The sequence below is a fragment of the Drosophila albomicans genome, chromosome 3 (assembly GCF_009650485.2).
Source record: "Drosophila albomicans strain 15112-1751.03 chromosome 3, ASM965048v2, whole genome shotgun sequence".
Classification (NCBI taxonomy): Eukaryota; Metazoa; Arthropoda; class Insecta; order Diptera; family Drosophilidae; genus Drosophila; species Drosophila albomicans.
Window position 1 is genome coordinate 35170244 of NC_047629.2, and position 17544 is coordinate 35187787.

Below are 17544 nucleotides of genomic sequence, written 5' to 3' on the forward strand. Positions count from 1 at the left end.
CAATTAGGCTGCATAATATAACCGCCCAGAGATGTCAAAACGAAGCAAAGGCAACAAAAAGAAGGAAAACCAAATGCCAGAAATACCATCAAAAGACTTGCATCTATTTATTTATTTGAGTCACTGTGGTATCATCACGTCTGGAGGGCAACAGCCACAGCAACAGTAACAGCAGCAAGCACAGCTGAAATTAAACGTTTGAATGAGTTTTTTTTTTGTAAATTAAGTGCTAAAAATAAATCAAGCAAAGATATCTCTCTCTATATATACATATTATAAGTAGATATATATATTTATATATGCGCCAGCAACATCAGTCGAGAAATATGCGCCAAAGGTCAGTGACGAATATTGCCAGTTGCTGTTCTTGAAGAAAGACAACAGCAACAGCAACCACAACAGCAACAACAACAGCAGCAATAATGCTTAAGAATAATGTGGGAAAGAAATGCGAACAAGTCTCTGGGGTATAACAACGATAGCAGAGAAATTGTTGAGATTGAACAAATGATATGTAGAAACATAACTTCGAGCAGCGATTATTTTTACAATTTGCATAGCAATTCGCACTCTTTTTATTGAATTGAATCTATAATAATTGAAATTTAATAACTAGATTAGCGGGTTAATGAATATATGCATTAATATATTCCATGTGGGTTGTACTAATAATAATTAATATTCATAAGCTATTATATAGTTAATAATTGATTTGCTGTGTTGACAAAAAAATAAAACTATTGCGTGGCAAAAACACTCGTATGTAATTGATTAGATTTTAATTATTTCAATATCAAATGCGCTTTCGATACACTTCACACTGTTTAATAATGAGCATCACGTTTATATAAATTTTTTTGTTTATTAAAGTGAAAAATAATTGAGCATTCAGAAATTTATTTAAATTTTTTTGTGCGTAATATTGAAGGGAAAAATAATTGAGCATTCAGAATAGAAATCATTTCACCGAATTGTCAGCAAAAATTTAATTGTCACTTTTGTTCGTTAGATATTACAGAATGCAACTAACAGAAATTCAATAATATTAATTAGGATATACATTGAATATTAATTTGGTTATATATAGAAATATGTTTGAATGAGTATAATTTTGCAGTTGTCATTCTATGATTGTGTAACAGTAATGTATACAATTCTCAATAAATTAAAATGCAAACAATATTTTGATTTTAGTCATCAATTAATAAAATAAACAAATTAGTAGCGGAAGGTTTTGGCTTGTATGCACATTCATTTGATTCCCTTTTTGCTCATTTGAGTTGTACGGTCTTAATGTCAAAAGTTAAACTCAAGTTAGACAGCTTTAAATGATGTGTAAATAGTCGAATATAAACAGCAACACATGCGAATTAGCCTGCCTAGTTTTAGCTTGAGTTTAGGCACAAAAAAAGCCGCAATGACTTTGGTTAAGTTGATGTCGAAAGCAGAGAAGCAGTTGCCTGCCAGGCAGGCGGCACATGCGGCGTATGCGCAACGCAACGCGAATTTACTTACAATGTCAACAGTGTCAGCAGACTGGTTGGATGGCTGCTCATATGTCACACACACATCTCTTTACACACACACGCACACACACCCGCACATTGGCAAACTCCAAGTTATGCCTGCAAAGTAAATAAAAATGTATACAAGCGAAGCGAGGCTTGAAAAATTTTACAGAATTTGTTTCATACTTTAAGGATGAGTGCGAGAATGCGAGCGTAAAAGAAGGGAAATTGGCAAGAGGCTCAGGCTCGGGCTCAAGCACAGGCGCAGGCACAGGTAAGAAAATGGCCTTTGTTTACGGTCATATGGGTATTGCAAAGGGGTGCTGACAGAGGAGGCGAAGCGGGATGAAGTAAACGAACGGCCACTATTCACTTCACTTTGCAGCGCATAAAATGTGTCATGTCATGCGCTTAAAAAGTATGAAGCATAATGCCAAGGAAGTGAGGATACGTGCGCACTTAACAGAGCGAACCTACACGAAAGTCAGTCCTCGCTCGACTCGACTTCGACTCTTACTCCGTGTAAGTTGAAAACGAGCTCAAGTGCTGTAAACTGATGAAGGAGTGGGAGTAAGAGGAGGAGTAGGTGGAGTAAGATGATGGCATGTCGACGCGCCTTAATAAATAAATCGCAGCTGCATCAGTTGACAGAGTCGTAGCCGTGGGCCTCTTGACAATGCCCCTGACATCTTGTGATTTGCTGTGGAACGCGGAAAAGCAGATAACAAAAATTAAGTAAGTAAGTACGCGCACAACTGACGGCAAGACGCTTGCGGCATGTGTTAAGTGCCAGATGAATAAGTAAGCAGGCCAATAGCTTAGATTGAATACTCGGCTCGGCTCATCCCAGTGCCAATACAATCAAGCAAAATGCTGGGCAGCCGACTGGTTAGACAAGTCACTTGGGTCTCAACAACGGCTTGGCCAAGGAATGCTGTAAGGATTCCAAGAAATTCGATTTAAACGCAGCAAACCGTTTAGTCAATGGAGCGACTTTATTATTGCAAAATTTAAAGAATGTTTTGATTGACACTGTCAAATATAATAAACAAAGATTTAAAATGATTTTAACTGCAGTCAAGATAACTTCTTTGTTTAAAGTTATTATTAGGTTTAAATGAAATAAAATGATTGCCATAATTTGAGGCATATTAAAATTAACTATAAAATAAGAGCTTAGCTTTAATATGCCTCGAACAAATTATGTCAATTATTTTATTTTATTTATTACAAAGAATAATTTAAACAAGTAGCAAATGCAATTTAATGCATTAAATTTTTCACTAGAAATAATTTCTCAATAATAATAATTAGTTCGTAAAAAGTTATGACCAATCCATAAATTATAGTTTTAGTTTTTAATTTAATTACACAATGAATTTTTTGATGTGTAAAAATAATTACTTATTACTTATTTTAATTTAAGACATCAATAATATTTGTTTGATTTTCTGTAAGTATAAATTCTCTTTTATTTGTTTTTTTTTTTAATTATATGTTTTCATTTATATTGTCTTACATTGTAATGTAGAATGCTTTAAACCAACTTAATAAATAATGAAAATAAATTTGGAATATTCATATTTTACCATTATTAGTTTTTCAATTTTAATTTATAAAATCCTTTACACATTTTTCAATTGTAAGCGATCAAGAACCAATGAATTATTCATAGCTTTGGTTGTGGTTTCGCAAGAACCACAACAAAAACCACAGCCACAGTGCCTGTCAAGCAAAAAAGGCTCTGTCAAATACAAAACTCACTCAAAGTTGCCACTCAAACCGGAATTTCACTCCACTCAATTGTGCGATGTTTTCGCTTTGCTGCAGCTGCGTGGGGAAACCTTAAAAGACTTCGTTCGGTCGTCTAAGGGGTTGGGAAATTGCAATGGACTCTCGCCTGTGTACCGACAACATTTGACGATTGACTTGGACTCGGGCGCTTATCAGCGGCTAACCTGTTGGTTAACTTCAAAGCTAACACGCGCATCGCCAAGCGTTGGCGTCACTGCTGGCGACGACGTCGACGTCGACGGCGCAGCGTCACACACGGCGTATGACAAAACAGAAATCGGGAATCGTGAATGCGAATGCGAACGAAGGCAACGAGGGCCGAGTGCGAGGCTGTCGTCAGTTGCTTGTGTTTCCTCGTTGGCGCTAGACGCGAAGCGGCAAATGTGAAATAAATCTAAATGAAATATAAACATCTTCACAATATCTAAATAAACAGAATATTTGACGCGTTGCGTTGCGTATACGCGCCGTATACGTAGCGTATAATCATTGTCTTGTCTAGTCAAAAAGTGTAAAACGCGCGTGATTTTTAGCGTGCATATTTGTTGTGTTTCTCGCGTTTCTGTGTCTGCGGAACCGGTAAAGACAAATCCCAAGTAGCGAAGCGTGCTCAAGTAGCATCCGTAACTTAACGTTACGGTCCACAGTTGCGGTTGCGTTTGCGGTTTGTGTCTCGTGTTCCGTTCTATACTGTTGTGAGTTCCGTTGCCGTTGTCATAAAATTCTGGCTTTCGCTTTTGTTTAACGGCCTGACACGGAGACTTCAACTTCAAGTGCAAGTTAAACAGGCAACTTGAACACAGACTGGGAAATTAAATCAATTGTCAGCAGGTGGGTAATCCTTGAAACTCCCCACTTGCTAATAAGTTCGACATATTTGGGATGCCTGATCCCAGATTCCAGATCCCAGAGTGAATTGAATTTTCAGACAACTTTTTTGAGTTAACCCCATAAACAAGAACAAAAAGTTTTATTTGTACTCAACGAATACATAACAAATAAGTTAGAAAGAAACCAAGAATGCCAAATACAAAAAATAATACAAAATAAAAGCAAAGATGAAGATGAAGATGAAGAAAACGAAACGGGCGATGAATAAGAAAAACACAGTTCCACAGTCCCATGTTACAAGTATAAAAAGTCGAATGCATTTCGGCCGAACAAACAAAAGAAATGCGAAAGAAATGAGAACATTTTTATGCTCTCTGTTGGTTTTTATGACCCGCAAGCTGGACCTCCACGACCTCCACGCCCAACTGTTGTTTGCCCTTTCTTAATTAAAACTGCAAATGCTAATTTTAATGGGCACACTCGATGGCGATTAATACAAATATTTGTATAGAGCGAAAGCGAGAGCCATTCGACACCTTGACGATGTCTATGCGACAATGGCAATGTCATCTTTAGATTGATGACAATGATTGTTAGGCTAACTATTGATTTTAATTGGACTCAACTGACAGGGCTGCTTGTCGTCAATTGTAGATTTGATAATTTATCAACACACGCACACACACATTGACACAGATTGAGACAAAGACTTTGATTGCTCTGCCTCGATTTGCAGCTTAATGAATACAGGCTGGAACTCGATGCTCAGCTGGTCATCGTTATGACATTCTGCATTTATAGTTGTCTGTGTGGGTGTGTCTCTGTGGATTCGCATGTGCTTAATTCGACGGCTTATTGTCTTGGGCCAAGCAATAGCCATGTGACTTGATGCGTATACGAAATATAATTAATGCATATTTATTATACAATGACAGTTGAGTTATTGTCTGGGTGTTAAGCTGCATTATTAAGTTGTTGTGATAACAGTATAATTCAAGATAGTTGCAGAATTAGATTATTCGTTCCCAAGATGCGACAAATTTTATTTAAGAATTGTTGTTTTAAGCAGCATATAGTATAAAACGTAATCAACGAGATGAGGTGAAAAATGATAGATTAAAAGTGCGCCTTAGAATATATATTACAAGATTACTTATTTCAATATTATTTAAAGCTGATTAAATGCCTAATGTATTAAGGCTAAGCAATTAAAATAATTCAATCTAAAACTACACACAATATTTATTGTATTGATAAAATAATTTAATAAATATTGATTTAAGGATTCAAACACTTATTAGAATTTCAATTTGAGAAGCCCTATTATAAATTAGAATTAGTTTAAGAGCTGAATGCAATAATTAAGGCTAATGTATGATAAAATAAAAAGCACAAAATATGAAATGGAATAATAATCTAACATATAACACAAATCATAAAATATTGTTAACAATGATTAAATAATTTTAATATTAAAACAAAAACATATAGAAATACTAGAAAATTTAAATGTAAAGCAGAAAATAGAAATAATTTAATATAAAATATTTCCCCAAAATATTCCTTGCAAATTAAAAGCAATTGTTGAAATTTAATGGCTTATTTTCCATGCTAGTCTTGTCAATTTGTGTGGAGGTTTCCTTAAGGCTTAACACAGAAAACTTGTAGATAAATCTCGACGCTTGTCTTGGATTTTCCAACTAGACATTTCAATAAACCCAAATCCGAAATTCATGGCATTTAAGCATTTGCCAAGAGCCTCAATCGAATGTGTAACAAGCATAGAAATGAAGTTGAGCCAATGCAAAGCGATAACCGAAACATTTGTGGCCATTCTGCTGTCCATGAATTGAAGCCGTAGCACGATAGGAAAAGGAAAGGGTAAGAAGAAGAAAAGCGAGAGAAAGCCAAAAACGCATTTCAATTTGCATATCAACACGCAATGAGAAAATGGGGTAAATGCTAAACGGCCAAATGGGCAAATGGTCGTTGATAGCAGCGAATTTTGTGAAAACCACGAAACGAGTAAAACGAAAGCCAAGACGAAGATGAAAGTTGAGAAATGAAAGATGTGCGCGATGGCCGTCGACATTTCTGTTAACGTTGACGGCGACTATGACGTTGTAGCTGACGTTGACACTGATGTTGTTTTGAGAACTAAGCAGAGTTGAGGAATGTGTTGAGATGTCCAGCGAAGTAGTCGCAGTTCCCAGCTGATGTCTATTTGCATTTAAATCAAAGAAGTTCTCTTAAAGCGGGCGCTGTGGGTGTGGCTAAGTGCGTTGATGTTTGCATTGACAGGCAAAACATTTCATGCTGCGTCTGTTGCAATACCCTGTAAAAATAAACAATGACAAAGGGTCTATCCAACCCACGAATTTACATAGCATGCTTTTAAGAGTAACTCACGTTTCATATGCTAAACATTGTGTCATCCCCACTTACTCGTCTCTTTTATTGCGTCTTTTTATTGCTTTCTAAGTTTTGCATAAATTATGCATTTCAATGTGTATGTTGTGTGTGTGATTGTGTGACGTGTGTGTGTAAATGGGTTGTTGGTGGGGTTACATGAGCAAACCCGCCGCTTGAATTCATTTGATTTCTCGCAGACAGTCTGAAGTCACAGGTGACATTTTTATGGCCAATCTGTGCTGGCAATAAAACGATTGCCGTTTTCAAGGCGCATAACCCCAAGGCTAGGTACGCAACACGCAGTCAACAACATCAGGCGCAATCTAATCTACTTGCCTCGCAACAACATTAACAACCAGCCAGTGAGTCAGTCAGTCTGTTAGTCGCGTCAGTCAGTCAGCGAGTCAAACAGTCGCATTGGCGCAATCAGGTCTGAGGTCAGAGGATTTGAAAATTTCTCTAGGGATCGGCAGCAGCTCATGCTCATAGTTGCCCGCACTCATACAGAATGAGCATTGGGATAGGTTATGCCTTTTCAATTTACTATCCATCCAGCAGGCACTCTCTATATTTCGGTACCTTGCCCTTTACCTCGTGGCTTCCCATTCGCCTTTATTCAATAATTCATACATTGCACGGGGGAATCATCGTGTTGCCTGGCCTGAAAGACCTTAATGCATAACGAAAATTAATTATATTTCAATTAAACGAGAATCACACAACGGAGCAACGTGGTCAAAGGATTGGCACCACGACTCAAATTAGACACAAAAGCGCAATGTTTGCACTTAGCAGGCAACAGACTGAATGCTCTAACTTAGAAGGAAAAATAATTTAAATTTTAAGTTAAGCATAACACATTTAAGTATTAATCATTATCATAAATACTAAATCATTGATCCATTCACCTTTAAACTAATTTGGTGGTACCTTTTGACAGCCTAAAAGTATGCTTCACTTTTTTGGCACAATCGATTAGCTCTTCGAACAAAAAGTAGACAGAATGCTTTCGTAAAAAGTTTAGATCAAATTCCTAAACTAGACTTCAGGGTGTATTAAATTCGGCCAACCTTTCTTGTGATAAACTAGATGGATTTCGGTCATGTTCGTGGCCATCATAATCAACGTGTGCGTTGTGAGATGTCGATATCGAGCTGGCAGCAGCAAGCGAGTGAACGCGTTTGAAACGCGCGGTTCAAACATCATTAAAATGCAAAAATTGATGAGCGCAGCGACGACAGCAGGTCAACTTGTGAGCTTAGGGACTGTCGACAGCCAAGCAAGTCCGGGGCAGGCAGACGGAAGGCGAGAGAGTGAGGTTTTCAGTTGGGAAAGTGGCTGGTGAGCCGTGTGGTTGCTTTCCAACTTCTGCACCTGCTTCTGCGGCTTCTGCTGTTGGGTTTTGCTATGTTTCTATGGTCGATGTTGGCGGGCGCTTCAAGTGAACATTTAATTAATTTTGCTTGTTGGCTTGGCGCGTTGATTAAAACGCCATTTACAACATTTTTGCCAGTATTTAAGCCAAAAAGAAGTTAGATGCTCATTAATTTGTATAGAGAGCAGACCGGAAAAGCTGCCAAGTAGTGTTAGTCATGTATACAATATATTTATGCAGCAAGAGCAGCCTGCACTCTAGATAGATAAATGAGCTTGTTGCAGGCAATGCACAAAGACGAATGGTAATCGAGATGCCTTGCTGAAGGTTAGCCAAATGCAAATTAATTACTTTTTCTCTTCTTGGTAATAAGCATAAAAGTGATCATCAGTATCAGATGCGAGAGCTTGTCATGGTTACGCCACAATTAGAGTTTGCTATCAGCCACAGCACAGAGTTTCAAGGAAACCGGAAAGCAAGACATTGTGATAGATACATCTTTAAAATGGTCACACCCAAAAACATGGCTTGTCTTCAACCCCTTCGTTAAACCCAGGCAAATGGGCACTCATTATGATTGTGAGCCTGACTATCTTTTGTGGCCAAGTGAAGACATTTTCACAGTGCGTTGCCTTTGATAAGCAGCCTGAAGACAATGATAAGCTCAATGGCAGCGAAAAAGGTTGAACGCTGAGTACAATAAACCCTTGCGTGAATGTTTGCTTGTGTGTGTGAGAGTGCGAGTGTGTGTAGAAAATTTATGTTTGCCATTGTCTCCTGCTTAACCGCAAAATAGTTGCAATGGCTGACATAGCAGCTTTGCGGGCTGCAGCAAATGGTCAATTAATAATGGTCACTGGCCCTTGAATCGCACATTGTCTGAGTGCAGTACACCCCCACACACTCTTCTACTGTAGAAAGTGAAAGTTACTTTAAGCCATGTCGACGTGTTGGCGCACAAAAGTAGGCAACGACATGCGACAGCGACTAGAACGGTTCTCGCAATAAAATTCATTGATTTTCATTTGCGTGGGCAGGGCAACAGAGGAAGAGAACGAGTTCAGGGAGCGAGTGCGATACGTGTTTGTATGCGAAAGTTTTAGTTGTATTAATATTGGTTTTACCCACTCACTTCGACTATTGCCTTGTACCGTATGTGTTGATGTTATGCAAGGCTATAGCAAAAAAGAGCAATACCAACAACAACAATGAGCAACTGAGAGAAACTGACAAAGGTTGAGCAAACAAATGGCGTCAAAAGACAAGGGAAAATCGCTGGCTGAATGCCTGGGCTGGCAGCAGGCAGGAAGGTCCTTTGACTTGCTCATATTGGTGCCAGCTACAAAAAAGGTTAAACGCCTAAACAAGTGAGCAATATAAACAATGAAATGGCATAAAATTCAAACAGATAAAAGACTTGCTTTGACTGGGTTAAGCATATAAAATTGCCAGATTACCAAAAGTTCTGTGGTCTCGACTTGAAATTTCACATGTGCTGTCCTTCAAGTATAATCATTTTATGATTAAGAGATTTTAGGGCTACTTTGTGGAAACTCTTAGAAAATTCAAGAGCGCTTAAGTAAACTTTCAATTATTAAAGTCACATATTATTTTCCTTATTTGTCATTTGATTTATTTTATAGTAATCACTTTATGATGAACAGGTTTAAAGTCAACGTATTTTCTGTGTATACTTGCACTTTGGTCACAAGTCTTAGAGAAATGCATTGCAAGAATGAGTACTTTAAGTAAAGTTTATGTTATTAAAGTCACATCTTATGTGTATAATTATATAGTTATCATTTTATGCTTAAAAAGTTGAAGGATTCTGTGTACACTTTAAAGAGAGCCTTCAAAGAATGCTATGCAATAAAGTGTGCTTAAAGCCTCAATTATTAAAATTACTTACTATTTGCATTATTTGTGGTATTCTTTATTTTATTGTACTCATTTTATGATTAAAAAGTTTATACTTTGCGGAAAGGCAAATGAAATAAAATGAAATAAAGACCCTTTGCTTGAACGAAGTTTTAATTATTAAAGTCGGGCATTATTTGCATTATTTGTCAATTCCCATTTAAATGTAACACATAAGAATAAAGAAAGAAAAAAGCTTAGCATTTTCTTACTGCATGCTACTCCATATTAAAGAACTTCAATTATTATTAAGCTACCTTTAATTGTGCAACTCTTAACTGATCACAACTTGAGAACTGTCTGCCTTGCTCAACCCAATATAAAGTACAATTGAAAATGAATCAAAAGACTTTCAACAACTGTAAAATTCAATTGTTATCCACACATTATGGTAGAGGCAAAAACACACCCACACGCACATACACAATCCAAAAGACACACGCAGCTGGCAAAAGACTGTCAGTCGGACAAACAGATAGAGACGAAGCGATAGTCGGATATATGGAACGCAAGTGTGTAAGAGTGTGCTTTCGGGTTTGTAGACATGTGCAGACCCGTCAAGTCTACTCGTTAAGCAGACCGGTTGCCATTTGGTAAATTACTCATTCTTCTGCATGTTCTCACTCTGCTCCCACTCTCCACTTCCCCGCTGTAGGGGAAGAGAGGAGCAGCAGCTCTTGCCCCTCTGGCCAGGCATATGACACTCAAAGTTCAAAGCTGCCATCGTGTGTCCTTGGCATTTTATTTTAGCAATGGCTTGCGTTTTGCTTATTACTTGCTCAACGAGGTCATCACACACACAACTCTCGACACAAACTGACACATCAAAATTGTGAATGTGAATGTGAATGCGAATGAGAATAATTTCCAAACTATTTTTTGCTTAGTCGTGCAGAGAAGCGCATCGCCTGCAGGCAGCAGTTACGACTGGCAAAAACTGATGCAACTTTATGGCTCATGATGCCTAAAATAAACTGTCTTAATGGATCAACTCGAAGGCTAAGTTGGTCTATAAAATATACATAGAATTGCATTTGAATATTTACTCTATAATATCACATCCAGAAAAAGTTTGGCTTAACAAGAAAATTCAATGAAAATAAAAAATAAAATCTTGAATCCTGATGGTAAATTGTCAAAATAGAAGAAGGTAAATTCTTAATAATTGATGATTAAAATTGCAGTCTACTTTCCAATCTTTTTTCTCTCTGTACATTGTGTTTACTTCAGCAAAAACTAAATAATAAATTGCCAGAAATGAAAAATAAGTATCTTATCTTTCATCTGTGACTTTCAAGCCACTCGCAGTATTTTAAGATAAAATGATAAACTTAAAATAAATACAATTCGTTTGTTTTTTAAATTAAATACAATGTTTAACTTTGAGCAGATAAAAAAGCGAAAATTCCAAGCAAATAACACTTAAAACTGATGCGTTGCGTTGGCTCTCCATTATACTCGGTCTCTGAACATAAACAACCTGAGTATCTCATTTCCTATTTGCTGATGACATCAACAATACATAATTGCTTGTTCAGCGAGCTCTTACGAATTTTTGTGTTTACTTTGCTGAAACGCGAATTCCATATAAATATTTTTCATAAAAAATGGCATCAAAATTGTTTTTCATAAATTTCTTTTTTTCTGCCAAAAGCCCGTGTTTTTTCTATCTCTCTCTCTCCCGCTATCTCTCTCTCTCTCTCTCTCTCTTGCGTTTCAAAGTCAACAAATTTGATGACTTATAATTGGCCCGAGCACTTGCCGTGTGTAGTGGCCGTAATTGCTGGCCATATTCAAATTATATTTGAAAGAGATTTGAGGCAAAACAACTTGAAAAGCATAAAAGAATGGATTGGGTGGGAACTTGGTGGTTTGGGTTTGGGTTGCCCATATCGTATCTGTCTGTCTCTATAGCTGCGAAGTTGCCTGCCGCTTGTCTGCATGCCTCGTTGAACTTTAGTCCAAAGTGGCCTATGTAATTTGTATACAATTCGCCGCTTCGACTCGAGCACTTGAAGTGCTCTTCCGCAGTTGGCAAACATTTCAATTTTCGAATCAAATATAAATGTAGAATGGCAAAAAAAAAGCACGTAAAATAATATATGGAACACAATGAAATAGCGCAACGAAGAGGCATACCATATAGGCCTTAGCTGCTCTTATTTACTTTTGGCTTCAACATTTTTTCTGCATTTTCTCTGGCTCTGTTTGTTTGGCCTTTTGGGATAAGTGGCAGGGGGCTAGGGTCACTCGATGGCCCGCCCTTGGCCGTAAATTCATGCAAAAACAATCTTATTAATGGCTATAAGGGCCGTCCATCCGATTGTCTGTGCTCGCACACTCAAATTGCTGTTTGTGTTAATAATGTTTAACTGCGATTTTTATACGAGTACGAGTACGAGTATGAGTATTTCTATTTTTTGTTTTATCAGCGCCTGGATTTCCTGTTGCTATTGCTGTCTCGCTGTCGCTGTTGTTTGCCAATTTTAGCCATTTAGTTTGATTTGAGTGTTATCTTTATGTGCTGTCGCTTATCGTTCCCCGACATATATAGACAGTAATGGGCTTAGCTCATAGCGCCCCAAGCCAAAGCCCCTTCGCACTGTGGGCGCAACATTTATCACATAATGCGATAGCCCCCGGGATCAATGTGACTCCAGCATGTCAAAGCGGTAATATCTCTGATATTTTAACTAGGGGTATTCCAACTCTTGTGCCACTTTGCATTCGCATTTAATAGATTATACAATAAATAATGTTTCTAGCTTACATTTATTGTGTACGATATATTTCAATGTTCTTAAATCGCTTCATTTCATTTACAATTCAATTACTGTTTAATTATTTTGCAATATAATATTTAAAAATATATATATTCTTTGGAGTGATACTTTGTGGCTACAAAAAGTTTCACAGAGCACTCAATATATATTTTATGTTGATGAATATCAGAACTTTATTTAATTTAATGTAGTTTTTTTTGTTTCTTTGGTAATCGATACTGAATTGCACTTGAATAAAAATAACTATTTCAAGTGTATTGATGATTCGTTGCTCACTTAATTCACTCCCATTATTGTTTTAGTCAGACTCATATAAGTATGAAATTTATGTGTCTATAATAATAAAAACAGAAAAATAAATGCAAATAGTGAATGACTCAAATGTTTAACGACTTGGCTCCGCTTCAAGTGCATTGTGCGCTTAAATGGAAATAAATTCTCTAATTAGTTGTTGGCCACATAAATCAGCAAATAAATAAGTGCGCCATGTGGATGCGAATGAATGATTGACTGAATGTGTATACGCATAGTATATGTAGTAGATATAAATTACACTTATGTGATTATATCTACATATATGTGTGTATGTGTGATGAATAATGTTCGACATTTCAACAATTTATAAAGTGCTCGGCAACAGTTTTTAAGTGTTCCAGTGAATTTTTTAATTAAATTCAAGCCAATTCCAAATATATTCTGATACTGAACACATGTTCTTCATTCAGCCTCTCTCAACTGTCTGTCTATCTATTTGCCGTCTGTCCGTCCATCTGTCAGTTGGGTCGAGTAATTTCTTTGATGCGTGGCGGAAAGAAACTATCGCAAAAGTTTGCTGTGAAAACTTTGTAATTGATTATCATAAAAATAGCCATGTTAATTAGTAGAAATGCTGAAAGGCGTGTGCTGCCCCATCATCATCATTAACTTCATCATCATCATCATTACGAACAACTGCAGCTGGGCATTGATCATTTGTAATGGCTTAACTAGCAACTGACTGTGGCAATAACGCTACTGGCATCATTAGTGAAATTTATGGCCAAGTTAATGGCATAGTTTCCTCAACTGTCTGTGTGTGAGAAATAGCTTAAAATGTATTTAAGCCAACAAGAGGGCTCTTTGTTGTGGTCAACTTTATTTTTATTTACATACTTCGCATGCTCTTCTCCTCTTCCTCTCTCTTTCTCGTTTATCCTTCTCTCTCTTTATCTTCTCAAGTCAAACACGCAATCAAATAAGCAAATAAAACATAAGTGGGATGTAGTTACTAATTTGAAACAAAGTTATTTTTGTAATTCACATACTCGGCATTCATTTGTGTGCAATTTATCCAGCCAAAGCACAAATAAATCATTTTTAGTTAAAGTCAAATGCTTTTGCTTTGATTGTTTTGCCAGGCAAAATTTCTTATTTGGAAAAGTTATATTTCAGAATTGCAGCTACATTTCTGATTTGCACAAATTTGTCAAAGGAAATAGGAATTTACTAAAATTCCTACAAGTTGTGTTTAAACTCTTTAAAAATTTTATAAAATGTTTTAAAATAGAGTAAATATATTTATTACAAATCGAACGTTATTGACATTGGAAACATTATATTGCAAAATAGTATTTGAATTTCCGCTTTTCACAAATCCAAAAAAAAACAATAATTTATTAAAATTAAAAAAAGTTGAGTGAATATATTGTGAATGCGTTTACAAATTTATTTTCATTCCGAAGATTTTATTTGAATATTATAGCTATATCTTTGATATTTGTCAAACAAAACTGTGTTTCAAATTCCCAAATTTGTGCTTAAACTCTTTAAAAATGTATTATGAATATTCAGCTTTGAAAAAAGTTTAAATTATTTTAAGGTAGAGTGTATACATTTAATACGCTTCATTCTATTTTCGATTTTTTATTCAATTTATTAATGGTGTTTTGCTCATCTTTACAACATGCAGTCAATTTAACTTGCGTTAACCCAAAATAGATTAAGCCAATTTTAGAGCGTAATAAATTTAAGCGACTGCTTGCTGCTGCTGGAAAAAAGTTAGCGTTCAAAAACAAAAACAATAACATAAAGTTTATAAGAAAGAGACGAGATGAGGTGAGAGAGTATTTGCTATAAATGCGACATTAAATGGTACTTTAATACCTTAGCTATAATAAGCTATGCATAACGGGTCCCCCCAAACACACAAGTCCATAAAATGTTTCACGTGCCCCAATAAGTAGGCAATATATGTCTTGTACTTATAAAAAAAAGGAAAGAAAAAATGACTGTCATTCGACAGCGCGTGTTGAGGTGGAAAAGAAGGCGAATGTTTTTGCAGCTACTACGAGTATAAAAACAGAGCGCGAGAAAGATCCCATTAAAGTGAACGGCTGTCCAGGCAGAGCCAGCCAAAGCGCCTTGTTTCATTATATTGCCAGCTCAAAGATAAATTGTTCTGCAAAAATGGTGTGACAAATGCATCAAAATTAAAATTACCAAGTGCCGCAGAGCAGCAGCCGCAGCCACAGCCATAGCTATAGCTTCAGCTATCGTCGAGAAGGACCCAAGCTGTGACATCCGCCAAGCGACTAGCGACTCCTCTGCAGGCGCAGAACCAGACGGAGACTCACTCGACAGGATGACACACTCAAGCTGCTTTGTGCTGCGCTGCGCTGTCTTGTTAGTAATGATTATAAGCATGAGCTAAAGGCGACACGACGTGGCGCAGCGTAGCAAAGTGTATAAAGATGATGATAATGATGCTTGCGAGCCTGATGATTATGTTGCCGAGGCTGATGCCTGATGCCTGGCTGCCTGATAATGATTTCGATGATGTTTATGGCCTGAGTAGTTGCCGGCTTTTGTTGTGGTCCCTCTCCTCCTCCTTCTTGGGGGGCAAATGCGTTAATAAAAAATTGTTAACTGCCATTTTTTACACAATTTCCGCCTGTCGCAGCCCGTTTTCGTTGTTGTTGTTGCTTAGCTCCAGCTCCCCCTGAGGCACACTTTTGTACTGTGTAACCTGTGGGTCTAGCTCGAGTTCCGGACAAGCGTTTGGCACACTTCCGCCTATTAATTTATCAACATTATTTTGTATATTTTTCCTGGCCCGCGGCGCAAAGCACTTTTCTGACATTTCTTCATCTCTCTTTCTCTTTTTGTGTTTCTGTCTCTGTCGCGTCGAGGTTATGGATTGTGTATCTTGAGTTGTTATTACATAATATTTGGGGAGCAACACTTTATTTTGATGCGTAACCTTTCTGCCAAATTGCCTGTTCTTGGGCTTAGGCAAACAAGTAATTAAACCTGTTTGTACTTGTAATCAAGTTTATCAGGCTCGTTTTCTCATTTTCTTTTCGTGAAGACAATTGACAATGCTGGCAGATTATGCAAAGTTGTCAAAGGTTTCTGAAACAAAGTAAAGTTGAAATGATATTTGAAAAGAAATTGTGGTTGGTTTTCGCTTTCGATATGAAATAAATTTGTAAATATAATTATTAAGTTATTTTTGCGTATATATTTTATTTTTTTGTCATCATCCTATTTACAATAAACTTAAGTTATTATCTGTCAATGTTTATAAAATAAAGTTCTGTTGAAAGTTGAAAATTTCGCAAGGTAAATTTGATTAATTTCAATTTCATAATGTAAGTTGATTACTTTCATTTCATATGTATGTAAATATGTTTTAATTTTAATAGTTTTAAGTGTTTTAAGCATACAATATAACTATATTAGTTGTTTGCATATACATTTTTACTGTAAAATATTTAGAATCTTTTCTTTATATTATATTTGGTTGTTTTATATTATTATATGTATAGTGAATATATAAATGGATATTTCATATATATAAATATATATTTCTATATTTTGTCTTTCGAACATATGTATTAAGCTAGTTATAATCCGTTCACGTTCGGCCATCACAAAATAGTTCGTATTGGATTTGAAATACGCTGCCATTGATGCTAATGCTCAGCTAACTGCAGAGATTTCTTGTCTATTTCGAAAATCTGTCGTAATCACGTAGAAGGCATTAATTATAAATTTATTAAATTTGCTTGGTATTAGCAATTTTCATTTGCGTTCGCAACAGCTTAAGCCTTAACTGTTCACCTCATTGCCAAGGGGACGTGGCTTTCAGTTAACGATGCTATGAAATGCAATGTTCCAACACTGCTTAACTAACGTAATGTGTATGTATGTACATTTACCTGTTGTTGCATTTGTTCATGCTGGGGAGATAACATAAAGCTGCACACAGCAAAAGTTTTAGCCAGAAACACAGAGAGAGTAAGGAAGAGCGAGTGAGTGGTAGAGTTGTTAAACCAAATCCAATTAAATTTGCATTTACATGCAGCATGTGTAACCAGTACTCACTATTTTAGGTTCTGGTTCGAGGTTGAGTTCAGATTCGGACTCGAATTCACATTTAGATTCTCTCTCATACGGGTTATGGATGTGTTGCTGTTTTGTCAGTTTTTCGTGTCGTTTTCCATCGCCTGACAAACTATCAGCTGAAGTACGTGCGTAATTTCGTATTTGGCTGGCCGAACTTGAAACTTTCATTGTAAACATGAAATTAATTACACCGCCCAGCATAGAAATTGAAATCCAGGAAAATCATTCAATTGTATTTTGTGATTTGGCCCAGACGAACAATGCAATCAATCCCCTTCCTTGCGGATTATGATGCGTTGCTCTGTCTCCCAAGGATTCATCAATTAAGCTGTTGGCCATAAAGTTCTATGAAATTGGTAAATAATAGAAATTGATTGTATGCTTCATGCATAGCATTGTTCGCTTCCTGGTAAACTGAACCATAAGTCAGTGGAAATTATTTAATCAGATTAAGTCTGTATTGCAGTAAATCATTTATTGGAAATTTTAAGGCTTAAATTAGTCAACGGAAGTGGTGAACTTAATTGCTTTGTAATTA

The 17544-nt window shown here is 36.5% G+C and overlaps 1 protein-coding gene across 1 annotated transcript in view; it reads left to right on the forward strand.

Moving 5' to 3' along the window:
• Nucleotides 1-3664: 3664 nt before the first annotated feature.
• The window catches only part of LOC117570106 (prolactin-releasing peptide receptor), a 37648-nt gene continuing 23768 nt past the window's right edge, over nucleotides 3665-17544 (forward strand). The window contains exon 1 of the mRNA XM_034251562.2: nucleotides 3665-4133. The gene's annotated coding sequence lies outside the window, so the exon portion shown is untranslated. The remainder of the gene's footprint in view (nucleotides 4134-17544) is intronic.